At 39.9% G+C, this 16,317-nt stretch overlaps 1 protein-coding gene and 1 long non-coding RNA gene across 2 annotated transcripts in view; both read right to left on the reverse strand.

Moving 5' to 3' along the window:
- The window catches only part of LOC115588980 (uncharacterized), a 654,211-nt gene that overhangs the window by 341,594 nt on the left and 296,300 nt on the right, over positions 1-16,317 (reverse strand). The gene's annotated exons all lie outside the window — the stretch shown is intronic.
- LOC115589009 (uncharacterized) lies at positions 6,596-9,634 on the reverse strand. The gene is made up of 3 exons (XR_003985456.1): positions 9,554-9,634; positions 8,828-8,954; positions 6,596-8,401 (listed from the first exon to the last, which is right to left on the reverse strand). It is a non-coding gene; the product is annotated as an uncharacterized LOC115589009 (long non-coding RNA).

Genomic DNA, 16,317 nt, shown 5'->3' on the forward strand with positions numbered 1-16,317 from the left:
AGGGTTGATATTAATCTAATCTTATTGTATTCATGGGTTTGAAAAAAAATTCTAAAATTGATCAACTATGCATTTACATCATATTATTGACTAACCACCCTCTTCTGTTTACTGTCTCTACAGATATGAAGAATACAGTCATACAAACTTCTTGTGACTTGTTCTTAGCCATGACTCGACTTGACTTGCTTGAGTTATAACAATGACTCGACTTGACTTGCTTTATTTTCATCACAGTTAACTTGGGACTTGCTTGAGACTTGAAGGTCAAGACTTGAGACTTGCTTATGACTTGCACGTATGTGACTTACTCCCATCTCTGCCAAAGACAGACCCAAAGTGACCACACCATCAGAAGATCAATATATCAAGCTTCGCTCTCTGAAAGATAGAAAAGCAACTTCATCACAAATACAGAATTTGATAAACACACACACAAGAATCCAATCAGGTGAAGTGTGACAAAGGAAAGCTGTGTTGTAGTCGTCTCGAGGACGATCAGCCGTTCTTAGTTGGTGAACAAGATGAAAGATTGGAGGAGGGTTGAAAAACACTTTTATTATTTGCAGAATAGAATTGCTGCATGGTCTCAGTCTTTTTGAGCCTATAAACACATTTTAAATGATCCAAAGAATCTGAGGTCTCGCATGATTCAGTAGTTGTTACAGTTAAAGTGATTAAACTCACCTTGTCTTGATTTTCATTTCTTGGTAGGTGATGCTTGTCTCTATGACACAATCAGAGGCCGTCAAGAAGCTGAACATGGTACAGTTTATACCTTTTATTCACCATGGACCTGTTAGAGATGCTAGAATAAGACTATTAACTGCCAATGATTCACTAATCAATTCTTTAAGATTAATCGAATTATCTCACATATTCTATTATTGATTGTAAAAACACTGAGAGTGAGTTCTTTATTGGGAGAGTGGTGGGGGGGAGAAAGGAGGGAGAAATAGAAAGGAGGCTAGAGAAAGAGAGAGAGTGAACAGAACCAAATGTGATAAAACGTTGTTGATTGGGACGTTGACCTGAATCTTTTTGTTGACTTTCTGTTTCTTTCAGCTCAATAAAGAAATCTGTATCAACTAAACCAACAGAACAGAAGACAACATGAAAAATTCCATCTGTACTTTGACAGCTTCTCTGTGATCACTGTGTGCAGCTGTGCTGAACAAATAACACACAGCATTTTGTAAAGTTAATCTAACAGCAGCTCATTTAAAATAACTGTATCATATGGTTTAATCTTCGGTTGTATTTGGTATAAAGAGTTAAGATCATCACATATAATCATTGAAATGTTTGGTTGTTCATGTCCGGTATGTTCTGGCACCTTTGTTGTTGTTTGTTGTTGCAGAAAACAATTATTATATGTGGACACTCGGTACGAGGTGATAGTGACACTTTAAAGTCAGCTTTTTTTGTGGCTTCTGATTAAAAAGAGTTAAACTTTTAGAACATTTAATGTACTTTATGTGAAAAACATCCTGTTAACACACAAGCTTCTTCTGTAATTTTATAAATGCTTGATGTTCTCTATATTTAATGTTTTTATAAATGTATTTTCAAAAGGTGGTTGACCATTTTCTGAATCAATAAACTGGTTCCATCAATAAGCTGTCAGTAGTGTTCCTCATAGATTTAGAGGGAACAAAAGGAATATAACTGGAGGTACTTTAGTTTGAAAAGTCTCTTCCTCTTTGTGTCACTACCAGGACCACCCCTGGCCAAATTGGGGCCCTAGGCAGAATTCCAAAATGACTGTATTACGAAAATGCAACAAGCCTTTTTCAGATGACATGGTGCTTGATGGTGACATGCTGTGTGCTGGCTCAGTGTCACCTTTAGTAACAAACTTCAGCATTTAACCTGTTATGACAAGAAATCCAACATATAAGCAGATTATTAAGATTTGTTTTGATCTTAATGGTAAATTACACAATGAAATAAATGTAAATACTAGCCTCACAAAGATTAAAATGCAATAATGCAAATACGACTACAACTAATAATAATATTCATAATGATTTGATTTGATGATATTTCAGTATTTTTATATACTTATTTTTTTATTTTGTACGTGTCCTTCACTGCTGTTTGCTGCTGCAACGCTTAAAATTTCTCCATTGTGGGTCAGGATTATTTTAATGTATCTTTTCTTATCTAATCTGATGTCACCTCCAAAAAATAGCCCAAAACTTCTATTGATAGCATAGATTGATGGCTATAAACCTGAGCCAACATACGTCCACCAACTGGTCAATTAACCACTCCTTCTTCAACAGAGGTGAATATGCAATTAACAAGATGATCAATAGATGATAATCAGGGCCGCTGGAAAATGTAATCTCCAGTCCACATCAGGACAGAATTATCCCCTCTTCTGTTTCATGATTAGCATGGTTGGGGTGTTTATGCCACAAAGTTTTTATTTTTTATTTTAACAACATACCCACATTCAAGTGAAGCATGAGCCTCCTCTTGAAGGTGAAATGCTCAGAAATGTTCTTTCTCAGAAATGCTATAATTAAAAAGAAAAGAAAAAAAAACAAAGAGGACATTTTATGTTTTCATGCCTGCCCTGCAAAAAAAGAGTCTATAATTCAAATGCAATTCACAATCCCAAGTGGTGCAGGAGAGTGACATCAGTGGCCTCTTTTCTTCTTCAGCCCCCAGTCTGACTGTGCCATGCATCTAATACATTAGGGGCGGTGTGCATATTTGATGCTGGAGCAACAGAAGAGACAAGAGGAGAGTGTAAAGGTTGCATTGGTAGCATAGACTGTGGTACATGTTTTCAGGAAACAGCGGGAAAATCACCACCATGTCCAAATATGTACTGTGTTCATGCCGGCGGTGGTTCGAGTTTGCTTGGTCAAATAAGCCGCACCTTTTTTCCCATGCGCTGATATTTACAGAAATCGTAATGAAACTGCTCTGAGAGCTGCTGGTAGTGACTGTGGGGCAGACTGCAGTCTCTGAATCAGACCCATGAAACATACGATACTCTTATAGTAATTAGTCATAGTAATAAACTTAAGGTATCACTAAGGTATCCTTCCAGATTTCAAAGTAAAGGAAAAAATATATTTATATCGGCCCTCAAAGTATAAGATGGATTACAGAGCATTTCCAGCTTGAATCGATAGTGGCAATATCAAATGGCTCAAAGTGACAGTTAATAACCTAGAAGATTTTGAATTTGATTGATAAATCAGTTCTCATCACACTGCAATTGTTTCTAAGTACAAATCAATGTGTACTCCTGAAGTAGACTAGTGGGGTTAAAATTAAAGACTTTTGGGTAAAGGGTTCAAGAAGTGAATCTCACATTTTAGCACTGTCCAAATAATGCTGAAATGAATATTGGTCATGTAGGAATGATTACCAAGAGCACACTGTCTTTCCCAGGGCACCATTATGTGGAAACCTCACACGGGGACCCTTATGTTTGCACTTACATTACACATGGCACAACTAAGTAGTGTTTATACAATATTAAAAGGGAACTTTAGGTTAAATTTTGCAATCAATAATAAATAATTATGATAATTAATTTGATGCAATTTACATTAGGTCACGTCGGGGCACCACCCTTGGGGATGGGAAAATATGGCTAATTCAATAATTCAGTCTCAGAAAAAGGTACTATACTGTTGGTAACTCTGATTAATAATTAACTTAATAACTACAACCAAATTTACCATAACAGCTAGTAATGGTTGAAGGATTTTGGAGTTCCTTACAGTGTAGAGGTTGGCTACATTCACTCTTGTACAATTTTAAATAGACAGCAGGAAGATTTAAAAGTCTTTTAACACAAGGATGAAAACATACAATCTAACTAAAATGTACTATATACAGGTGTGTGTGTGTGTGTGTGTGTGTGTGCGCGCGCGTGCGCGAGTGTGCGTGCGTGTGATGGCAGGTTAGAGAGGATGGTTAGCTGCATGCAGAGACTCTGAGTCTGTGTGAAACAGCATTCGATTAATGTTGAATTAGCCTTCTAGGAAAGCAAACTACCAATAACCTGACCTGAGATCACCATAAAACACTAACAATGGACAAACACAGAAATTGAACACATGCACATTACATCAACCACAGTTTAAACTCCTGTGCTTAGCCGAGCTATGCTATGCTATCTAAGCCCAGTTCAATGGTACCAGTCTTTGAAGAAAAGGTGCTGGTGGTTGCAGGAGAAGGTTGGGATTCCAATGTTGAACAATGCTGTTCTTGCTGTGCAATGTCTGATGAAAGCAGGGGGCTCCAGTGGTTACCAACCTGTGACAACATGTGGATCATGTGCTGTTGTTGCAAAGAAGATCAAAAACATCATCAGCTGTGAGCTTCACTTTGATTTACTCTCAGTCTGTGCAGGAAGAGGAGGATCAGTGAAACACAAAGGATGTGTTGCTCTTGGTTTCTTCACCTTAATGACAGCTGACAATATCTTGGACTTTATTAAAGAGTCTTATAAAACATGACATATATTGTTTGTAGGCCTGCAGCCTGCACGAGTTAATCATTATAACCTCTGTGCCTTCTAATAGACGTTGTTACAATGCTCACAAACTGCCATCATAGTTCACTGTTGATGTCTGTTCATACTGTAGATAAATCTGCTCATAGAGAGAAGTTGTTTTTTTCTTTTTTATCTTTTAATACCAAAAGTTGTGAATAACAAAGTAAATCATCAACACAGTAACACAAAATAATATTAGAGATAAAAACAGTTACAAATGTATTTTCAGGCCGTGTTGATGACTAGAATACAGAGTGACGAACAAGAGATGTTTTCATTCTCCTATGACAAATACAAATTGTCATCAAGTAATTATTATATTAAAAATACTGTTCAAAAAGCCTCATTAAATGATAAGACGGTCTGAAAGTTTGTCATCAGAAGAAAAACTTCTAGAGAGAGATCGTCTGATCTGTGTTGTCCAATCACATGCTTCTGTTTTGGTACTCGTGTACTTTTGGGTGTATTCGAGTGACTCTGGATGTAACGACTGTTTTAACCCTCTGACTCTTATCACTCTTAACGGTCTCATTGATTTGTTGATCGAATTTTTATAAATCCTCCAGTTACGTATTTTACATGTGTACAAGTTACACAGATATCTTGAAGTTTCCAAATCTCACCCATCAGGATCTTTGGATGAAGACATAAAAACTCCAAGACACAGTCTGATATGAAGGGACATGATAGTTGCTAAAGGGCTCTGTGGCAGTTTGGTTGAATGAAAAACATAACTGACAGTTTACTTTTGGAAAAAAACTTTATTGATGTATAAAATATTCAAAAGATTTTAAAATATGACAAATATACAGTGGGTACAGAAAGTATTCAGACCCCTTTACATTTGTCACTCTTTGTTTCATTGCAGCCATTTGCTGAAATCAAAAAAGTTCATTTTATTTCTCATTAATATACACTCAGCACCCCAACTTGACAGAAAAAAAACTGAAATGTAGAAATTTTTGCAAATTTATTAAAATAGAAAAACTGAAATATCACATGGTCATAAGTATTCAGACCCTTTGCTTAGTATTGAGTAGAAGCACCCTTTTGAGCTAGTACAGCCATGAGTGTTCTTAAGAATGATGCAACAAGTTTTTCACACCTGGATTTGGGGATCCTCTGCCATTCTTCCTTGCAGATCCTCTCCAGTTCTATCAGGTTGGATGGTGAACGTTGTTGGACAGCCATTTTCAGGTCTCTCCAGAGATGCTCAATTGGGTTTAGGTCAGGGCTCTGCCTGGCCAGGCTCTGCCTGGTTTTCGCCACACATACCGCTTAGAATTAACACCAAAAAGTCTTGGTCTCATCAGACCAGAGAATCTTATTTCTCATAGTCTGGGAGTCCTTCATGTGTTTTTTGGCAAACTCTATGTGGGCTTTCATATGTCTTGCACTGAGAAGAGGCTTCCGTTGGGCCACTCTGCCATAAAGCCCCAACTGGTGGAGGGCTGCAGTGATAGTTGACTTTGTAGAACTTTCTACCATCTCCCTACTGCATCTCTGGAGCTCAGCCACAGTGACCTTTGGGTTCTTCTTTACCTCTCTCACCAAGGCTCTTCTCCCACGGATGCTCAGTTTGGCTGGACGGCCAAGTCTAGGAAGAGTTCTGGTCATCCCGAATTTCTTCCATTTAAGGATTATGGAGGCCACTGTGCTCTTAGGAACCTTGAGTGCTGCAGAAATTCTTTTGTAACCTTGGCTATATCTGTGCCTTGCCACAATTAGGTCTCCGAGCTCCTTGGGCAGTTCCTTCGACCTCATGATTCTCATTTGCTCTGACATGCACTGTGAGCTGTAAGGTCTTATATAGACAGGTGTGTGCCTTTCCTAATCAAGTCCAATCAGTTTAATTAAACACAGCTGGACTCCAATGAAGGAGCAGAACCATCCCAAGGAGGATCAGAAGAAATGGACAGCATGTGAGTTTAAGTGTCACAGCAAAGGGCCTGAATACTTATGACCATGTGATATTTCAATTTCTACATTTCTGTTTTTTTTCTGTCAAGATGGGGTGCTGAGTGTACATTAATGGGAAATAAAATGAACTTTTTTGATTTTAGCAAATGGCTGCAATGAAACAAAGAGTGAAAAATTCAAAGGGGTCTGAATACTTTCCGGACCCACTGTACGATACTTTGAGGTGAAACAACACACAGAATACCTCTCAATTAACTTAAAAAGGACAGAAGAAACATACATAGTGTACATGCAGGAGATGTTGTGTGATAGCAGATTATTACTTCTATCCAAAGTAAGTGTTGACATCTATCCTGGATCTAACACTGAACAAAGACACTGACTTTAAAGCTATAACCCTGCGACACAAGCTCAAACATCTTCTATCAGACTTGCATTCAGTATTTTTTATAAAACTTCAGGGTTTCCCCCAGAAAACTTGCTAAACCCGGTGGTAGGTTGGAAGGGTGGCCCATCGGCAGTGAGGCATGTTTTTTTTTGTGACAGGGGCCTGACACAGGCCAACTGACTGATGGCAGTGCCCTATAGGTAACAGATTCATGACGTAGTAGAATTTAGAGTGGTTCCATACTGCCTTGCATTAAATCATAGTTAAATTAGGTGCTTTAGGAGCCAGTAAATGCACTTAAACCCACAATTATGGCTTCATACTCCATAGTAATCACTAGCTCGAATGCTGCAGCGATTGACAAGCCTGCAACATGAAACCAGTGCAAGCTAACTGTTGGATATTTCATGATAAATATTTCATTATATTCAGTGACATTTACATTTTAAACAATGTGGCATTGGTTACATTGCCTCTGCTTGCTGCCATATAGATTCTGGTGTGATGGTGGACCGAACATGAGCATTTAGTACATCTTGGGTATGAGTAGTGCAAGGACCTTCAATAAAAGCTCTGTGGCTTGTGTTCATGTCAGGAACCTGAGACAGTTCAACATGCTTTGATTTCTAGTAGAAACTATGACTGCCAAAGACAAGATCTACTCAGAGAATTGCAAGAAATTGGCTAGTCCCATAGATGGCAGCAACACAACTTTTGGATGCCAGCTGCCATAAAACCCTGAAGGAGAAGAAGAAACACTAAACCACTGTGAAATTAGCACACATATTATTGTTAATATGTTCACATATTGCAAAAAAAACCAACATAAAACCTTACCATAATTTACCATTATTTGTCAGGTACAGCAAACTAATTTTGATTAAATCCGCTGGTTTTATGTTTCCCATCGCGGCACGGAGAAGGCTGCTCTGCTACTGCAGCAGACGACAAGCTAACATCAACGCTACACCCATGCTGGCTGCCTAATCGACTGTGACTAAGCCAACATCGCGCCACTGCACACCTGGTCAGAAGATGAACCAGCGGGTTCAACGTCTTCGCATTTGTTCATCAAACTTTAGAAGATTTTTGGCTTTTTCTTTGCGACATCCTGTTATGTTCAATCACAAGTAGCCTAGTTAGTGAGTAGTGACAGTAGCATTGTTTTGTGGGGCATTAGGTGATGAAAGAGACCTGACCTCAGACCCGCCATGTGTTCACGTGTTGACCATGAAATATCGTCATTTAAATAAATAAACGATGCTTAGCCTGGCGGTGGGAAATTTAAGCCTGGCGGGCCACCATGCTTATAATACACTGGGGGAAACCCTGAACTTAACAAAATCAAAAGGTGACAACAAAACTGTAAAAATGAAAAGTAACGAAGAAATAAAGAAAATATGGATTTTGTTTCAGTACTCAAAATCCATACGAAGCCATTATTTTCCATAATCTGCCAACAAATTAACTGTACAGAATACTGAGCTTGTCTCGTATTTCTACAGCAGTTGAATGAAATGCTGTCGACCAGTTTCCTCTTCCTCCTCTCCTCTCTCCATACAGGCCTGGAAGAACAACACAACAAACAAAGGTACTGGGTTACTCAAGATGTGAAGATGCTTTCTGACATGTTATTCAGGCTTTTATCCATTTGATCAGCTGTGGAAGATTACACTACACTCTGAATGTTATACGGCAGCATTATTCTTCAGAATAAACAGTTTCATCTGCTGCTGCAGAACTGATCTTCCTATAAATGGAGAGAAGACATGGATATTATCATGGTTCACGTCTCCACTGGAGTAGTTTACATTTTTACAGACTTGAGCTTTGTATGAAGTAAAACAAATTGTTCTTAAGTAATGCATATTATAAACAATACATCACTTAAAAGAACTATGAGGCATAAAAACAATAAGTAATAACAGACAGCTAAACCAAGATTACCTGTTGGATGATAACGGCGGCAGGTGGATGCAGACTTTACTGACCTTTTTTCTTCTTGCCTTTATTGTGGTTGATGACTTGGGCATACAGCAGGTTGTTTAGAGAACTCACCCTTCTTCCCAACGCTTTGAAGTTGGATTGAAGAATACATGACGTCCTGGGATCCACCTGCTGCAAATGAAATGTACATACTCACTTACAGGACTTTATATCAATCACTTGGAATCAGTTCACTTAAATCTTTCAATGATTGCATTTCGAACGTTCACTGCAGAACCTCAATAGATTCAGAAACAGTAAATGATCCAGAGTAGAACATGTGGCACCTGTTTTTCAATGATGGCACATGTGCTGCAGTCACAGTGATGTAGACACTCAAAGTAACTACATCATTAATAGTCAGGGGTCATCAAAGGTGATATTTTCACAACGCACGCTGATAATAAGGTTGTTGTCTACAGCAATGCTAACACACCTCAAAGGCTGGAGGTGAAGCTATGGTTTAAGCTAAATGCTAACCAGCAGTTAGAGATGATTTAGCTTCACTTTTGAGGAGGGGTCATGTCGTCAATCTTAATATCATTAAAGTGATCTCAGTGCTGTCAACCTGAAATCTTTTCACAAGGTTGTTTCTGCGATACATGTTAATGAAAGATAAACTATCATTTTCAGTGTCTTCAGAGCGTTTGACTGATTCATACAGAGAGACATCACCTACATAGCAGAGAAAACAAGCCACAGTCAGAGTCATCTTTTTCATTTGTGTTTACCGTGTGGAGGAGAGGAGTATTCACTGCACTGAGCCTCATTCAGGTTGACCACATGATCCGTGTTGGAGCTCTCAGACCGCATCGGCCTAAAATATGAAGCAAATACAAAACATTTGAAAAACAGGAAGATTGAAAGTGTTGCTTTTATGTTAAAAATGTGAGAAAACAGTTTTGCACCAACCTCCTGAAGCACGTGTCTGTAAAAAAGATGATTTGTTGTTACATGGTTTTGCATTGCAAGTTGTTGTTCTGCTGTTCTCTCTCATGAGGTCAGAGTATGTGTGTGTATTTGAATAATTAAAGAACATGTAATAATAGAAGAAGAAGGTCTCACCCTTGGACGCTCTGTAGCAAAACAAAACCAGCAGAGGAATAACAAGAACGATTCCACAAACCAGCCCAACAATCAACAGTACAGGAAATGAAGAGCTGTCAGGCCTGGACACCGCTGGAATAAATAGGAAAACAATATTCATCTAAAGTTATTCCCCAGTCAACTACAAACAGTTTACAAGAAAATGCAGCAATTGTTTTAATCCTACTCACCCTGAACTGACATCCAGCTCTGTGCTGACTCTCGTCCTGAGTGTTGACACTTGTAGAATCCTTCATCTAACTTTGACACTGCAGAGATCTTTAACTCCCATCTGCTGTCATTTTGAATGACTTTCTCATTGTGATAGAAAAACACAATGGAGTCAAATGTTTGACTTCTTAATTTGCAGCTTAGACTAACAGAATGTCCTTCAGTCACAGGACGGGCAGGGCTCAGCAGGATCATATCTCCATCTGTTAAACAGTCAAAGAATACGAGGTTTCAGTCAGAGATCAGCTGGTTGATGAACTTGAAAATGAGCTGATGGAGAGAGATGAGAAACAACAGACTGGGTTTTTTTTCTTTTACATTGTTGTCACTGATTTAACAGTGATTGTGAATGATAATAAGTTTCATCTTCATACAGCTTGTGTGTCTAATGTTCAAGAACACAATGGGATGTTTGAAGTAATAAGCCAAAGAAAAACATAGTGTAATGAAATCATACCCTGTACACTGATGTTGACTGCGTTGCCGAACTCTCCTGATCCAGACTGACACCAGTACACTGCATCACTGGGCCAGTCAGTGTTTATGTTGCATGTTGATCCAGTCATTGTCCCCCAGATGGAGCAGGCTGACCAGTATCTGTCCTCAGTTGAAAACCTCCACACTCTCCACTCAGCAGAGTTTCCCTCACAGCTCAGTGAGACAGAGTCAGAGGTGAAGTGTTGAGCACTGTCAGGACTCAATGTGAGAGATACTGATGAGTGAATATCTGAAAAACAACATGTGATAAGAGGTCAAACAGAGCACAGAGATCTGCAGATAGAAAATGTCTCCATTCAAATAGTCCTTAGCTATGTTTTTATTGTAACACAGTTCAGTATTTTGGTACAATTATGATTTCTACTTTAATCTCTTGCTACAATTTTGAGTATGTTTTAACATGATAGACAACCAAGTGACTCCAGCTGCTATAAGCAGAAGAAGAGCTTAAGTATCCAGACAAACAGTAGTTTTTGTAGATGAGAGCAGAGTTTTAGCCAAGATATGATATCTGTCTTTTTGTGTGTTGTGTTAAAGAGTGAGGACAGAAGGAAACAAGTAAATTCCACCCAGTAAGGTGGAAAGCATGAAGTTTCGCTTCATGCTAGTGAGAGAGACAAGATCATAAGACCACAGTAAATTAATTTTCTTCTTTTTTCAAGATACTGTTTGTTTATTATCATTTAGAAGTTCTTGCTGAAATGGCTGGGAGTCCCCCTATCCTTCAGCACATTCAACCTTTACAGCAAGACCTCTAAGCTTTCTTTGACAGTCTCATCGGTGGTGGAGGAGTTTAAAGCCACCAAAGCAAGTGGGACGAGGCACAGGAGCGACTGCTGTCTTGGAAGGAGTTGTGGCAGACAGACCAAGGAAAGCTGAGCTATCTCTTGCGTTCTGTGGCTGACCTGCTGCCAACCCCAAGAAACTTGAAGATCTGGGGCAAAGAGGAAGATCCATCTTGCAAGCAGTGTGGCACAGCCTATGCACATTGAACCACATCCTGACCCGGCTGTCCAAAGGCATTGGCAGAAGGGCAGTATAGATGGAGGCATAACAAGGTCCTCACAGAAATCGCTAAATGGGTGGAACAGCAGCGAATCAAGGCCAACAACATGCAAGTTAGTGCTGGGCGGTATACCGGTTCAGACCGAATACCGGTGTATATTTTCGTTATGATATGAATTTTCAATATACCACCATACCGCTGTATTTGATTAAAAAAAGTTTGGAACGCTGCGCCGCGGGACACTGTTTCAGACCGGACCCTTTTCAATGTTGCGCTTTTAAACAGGCATGGTGCGACGGCCAGGCGTAGTGGAGGTAAACAGTAGTGCTCTGGTGTTATGTTACGGTGAAGATGGACAGGATAGACATTGCAGTTCATCACTTCATTCGCGGACATCAAGATGAGCAACTGGAAAGCCACTGAGATCCGGGAGATCCTGGCGTCTCCTCGATCTCTGTAGCTGTTAGCTTGTTGTTGTAGTGGCAAGCTGCTTACGGTCACAACTTTCAAATTAAAAGCCCTCCGCTAAGAACCCCATTCTAAACTTCAGTGAGGAGCAATATAAAGCTCTTATTTTGAAGACAAATTCGACCTGCTTCCTGTTAGCTATCTGTTGCTTGAGGCATCTAATGGAGGGGGCAAGGCGCTCCGCCGCACGCTTCCTTTAATAGCGGGGATTTAACATTGGCGTGTGTTTGACTGAGGGGGCGAGAATATGGGCCACGGGTCTATAATTAAGTAAATCTATCACGTGTCGCCACATTTCTTCCGATTCATATGTTGTATGTCACTGTTCACACCCAACTTCGTGCTTCACGTCATGTCACATGTTTACACCTACCTCAGTGGTGCTTTTTGGGAAGAAGGAATGAGAAACTGGTTGAGAGAGAAAAATTACACCTCCCTTATAGGTAGACAGAGTGCTGCCTTTACCTTGCAGCAAATGTGCCGCCTTTTTTTGTATAAAAGGGGCTAGTAATTGCTCTCTCAACCAGTAGAAAATGCTGTGAACACCTGATTATGCATGAAAAAAAATACCGTCATATACTGTGAAACCGTAGGAATTTTGAAAAATACCGTGATATACATTTTTGGTCACACCGCCCAGCACTAATGCAAGTCCAACTTTACAAAGCCATAACCTTCGTGAAAGAAGGAGACAAAACTCATAAGGCTGGCACAGTGGCCAAGATCCCACCCTTTAGCTTGCAAGGAGCCTCAGACTGGGAGTTGAGAGTGGACCTAAAGAGGAAGCATGTCTTCCCGCAGAATGTGGCAGTGACCTCCATTCGACCAGATATGGTCTTGTTATCCAGGAGCACAAAATTCATCATTGTTGCTGAGCTCACAGTACCCTGGGAAGAGCGGCTGGCCACATCCCACCAACTGAAAAAAGCCAAATACCAGGACCTGGTCGACGAAGCTGTTTTAAAGGGGTGGCATGCAACCAGCTATCCCATTGAAGTGGGCTGCCGCGAGCAAAATCAGTGAGCTACTTCCTGCAGAGGGTGGGGCTGGAACCCAAGCAGTTGAAGAAAGCCACCAGGGACATAGCTGCAGCAGCCGAGTCCAGTTCAAGATGGCTGTAGCTGAAGAGAGCCCACAGTTGGAACCCTTCTGCAGGTGAAGGCTAGTCAGTCTTTGCTGCCCCACTCAGGTGAGTTGTTCAGGTTTAGAGACGAAACACCGGAGACCCTGAAATCCCTGCTGATGATGCGGAAGGGTTCCAACAATGTTGATACTAATAGGAGTTCCATCGCGGAAGAAGATCTGCATCCTCATAGTTAGTGTAGGTCCTAGTTGTAGCTCGTGGCAAAGCATCTTTGATGTTTGCTTCACCCTAGAAACAAGATGAACAGAGCTGATATAACATCTGTTTCTTAAGAGATAGAAACAAACTGACCTGCAGACCAAACATACTTAGAGTAACTGGAATAAGAGGAATACACTGGATCTCCTCTTCCAGCTCTGCACCTGTATCCTGCTGTGTGTGTCTGTCCATGAACAATGTAGGAATCCTGTTCAGTCCCACTGCTGCTGCCAGGTAGAAGCTCATATCTGTAGTCTGATGGATGAGGAACCATCTCATACCAGTAGAATCTCCATCCTGCAGATGGATCTTTAACTCTGCAGTTCAGAGTTATTGAGGCTCCAGCACTCAGCCATGATGGAGACAAAGTGAGGACAGGAAGGGGTACTGTTGGAAAATTATTTTTTAATGAAAACATGTATTGATAGTGGATGAGATAAATTCTGCACAATCAGTACACACTGAAGATTTATTTTAAATATATACATGAACAAAAACAGGCTTTTAATGAGCTGTATAATCTTCACTTTGAAAGAAATGTGATGTGACTTACTGTCTGATACTGTCAGTTTGATGGGATCACTCCAATCTGTTGAAAAATGCTGCGTATGTTTCTTTCTGCCCTTACACCTGTAGTCTCCACTGCGGGATTCAGTCACAACTTCAATACTGTGTTCATTTTCATCTGAAGGTTTTTCTGAGCTGGTTGTTCTCCATTCATACTCCCACTCAGTGTCTCCTCCATCTCTGATCTCACATCTGAGAGTGATCCTCTCTCCAAAGTACACTTCAGTCCAGTTTGGCTGCAGAGTCACAACAGCCTTGTTTGGAACTGTTCATGTTCAAGAATTCACAGAAAGGAAACAAAAATGCAGAAAAGTTAAATCTACATCAAACATACAATGTTTTTCAATCAATTAACACAACATATATTTTAATTCTGTTTCCAATACAAAAGTCAAACTCACTGATTTTGTAGATAGTGACTGAATCACTGTACTCTGTGTAGTTAACTGGCTCTCCTCTTCCTCCTCTGCACCAGTAGACTCCTTCCTCTGAGACTCTGATTGGTCCAGCTGAGAGTTGAGAGGTCAGAGGTTTTCTCTCCTCTGTACCAGAAGTATTTCCAACCAGAAGATGATGGGTTCACAGAGCAGGTCAGGGTCACACTGCCCCCTACAGGAATGTCTCTGTCATCAGCCCTCAGTTCAGCCTTTGGTCCTTTTGTTGTTTGATTTAAGAACAAAGGCGTAAACAAGGAAATTAATGTCACTGTGATTAAGCCCAGTTTATATAGTGCAGCACACACACATCAGAAATACTTTAACAGTAAATCAATATTTGCACTGTATTATTGTATAAATATTGGAGACATATTACTTATTCATACCACTGAATGTTACATTTGTGAAGGCAAAACCTTGTTTAAAGTGAAACTCTCGCCAAAAACGACTAAGGCTTTATTTGCGATTGAATATGAGTCAAACCTTTATGTGAAAGAATAATCATGTCGATAGAGGCACTTCTGTTTTTGGGCATGTTAATTTTGAAAGGGAGTGCTAGGGGCAAAGATATGATGGCATTTAAATAGCTATTTTTAGAACGCTAAGAAGGCTCGATACAACGTGAAACAACCATCGTATCTCTGCCCCTAGCACTCCCGTTTAAAATTAACGTGCCCAAAAATACAAATACGGTAAATCTTAAAAGTGCCTCTATCGTCGTAATTATTCTTTTACATGAAGGTTTGACTCATATTCAATCGCAAATAAAGCCTTGGTTGCTTTTTGGCAAGAGTTTCACTTGAAGTGTTGAAGAGCCGACTTAAACACTTTCACTGTGGTTTTAATTGTTGAAAGACAACTGTTAAATTATCAATTATCAGCGGCCTCTTATCCTATGCAGAGTCACAGGGTGATTATCCAGCTCACATGTGATGAGAGCGAGATTACATCCTGGACAGACTGTCAGTCCATCACATAGTGCACTCGTAACACAGACTTCTGTCTCCCACAGTGTCGTCATTATGGGTCTGTCTGAACGTGCTTTGGATAAAACTGATCAACTAGGAAAACAACATTAGTCTAAATTTATTTCTCAGTCAAAAACAAACAGTTTACAAGAAAATGCAGCAATTGTTTTAATCCTACTCACCCTGAACTGACATCCAGCTCTGTGCTGACTCTCGTCCTGAGTGTTGACACTTGTAGAATCCTTCATCTGACTTTGACACTGCAGAGATATTTAACTCCCATCTGCTGTCACTCTGAATGACTTTCTCATTGTGATAGAAAAACACAATGGAGTCAAATGTTTGATTTCTTGATTTGCAGCTCAGACTAACAGAATGTCCTTCAGTCACAGGACGGGCAGGGCTCAGCAGGATCATATCTCCATCTGTTAAACAGTCAAAGAATACCAGGTTTCAGTCAGAGATCAGCTGGTTGATGAACTTGAGGATGAGCTGATGTAGAGAGATGAGAAAAGACATACTGGGTTTTTTTCTTTTACATTGTTGTCACTGATTTAACAGTGATCATAAAATGTGATGTTTCATCTTCATACACCTTGTGTGTCTAATGTTCAAGAACTCTTTCAGTTGGCTGAATCTGTAAATTCACAGCTAAATATCACTAAATCCTTCACACTGGACTTTAAATGGTGATCATGGACCTAAAAACTGAAGAACACATCAGCCACAAATCTATATTCTATATTTATACATGGTTCAAATCACAGTGTGATTAAATACTCAACTATGTTTATTAAGAGAAAACCATTAATTAGTGGAGAGATGATGAAGCAGAGTGTTGGGCAGAACTCTTAACATGTCAGTGTGCTGTCCTCCTCAACACACAACAGGA

The sequence above is a fragment of the Sparus aurata genome, chromosome 10 (assembly GCF_900880675.1).
Source record: "Sparus aurata chromosome 10, fSpaAur1.1, whole genome shotgun sequence".
NCBI classification, from domain to species: domain Eukaryota; kingdom Metazoa; phylum Chordata; class Actinopteri; order Spariformes; family Sparidae; genus Sparus; species Sparus aurata.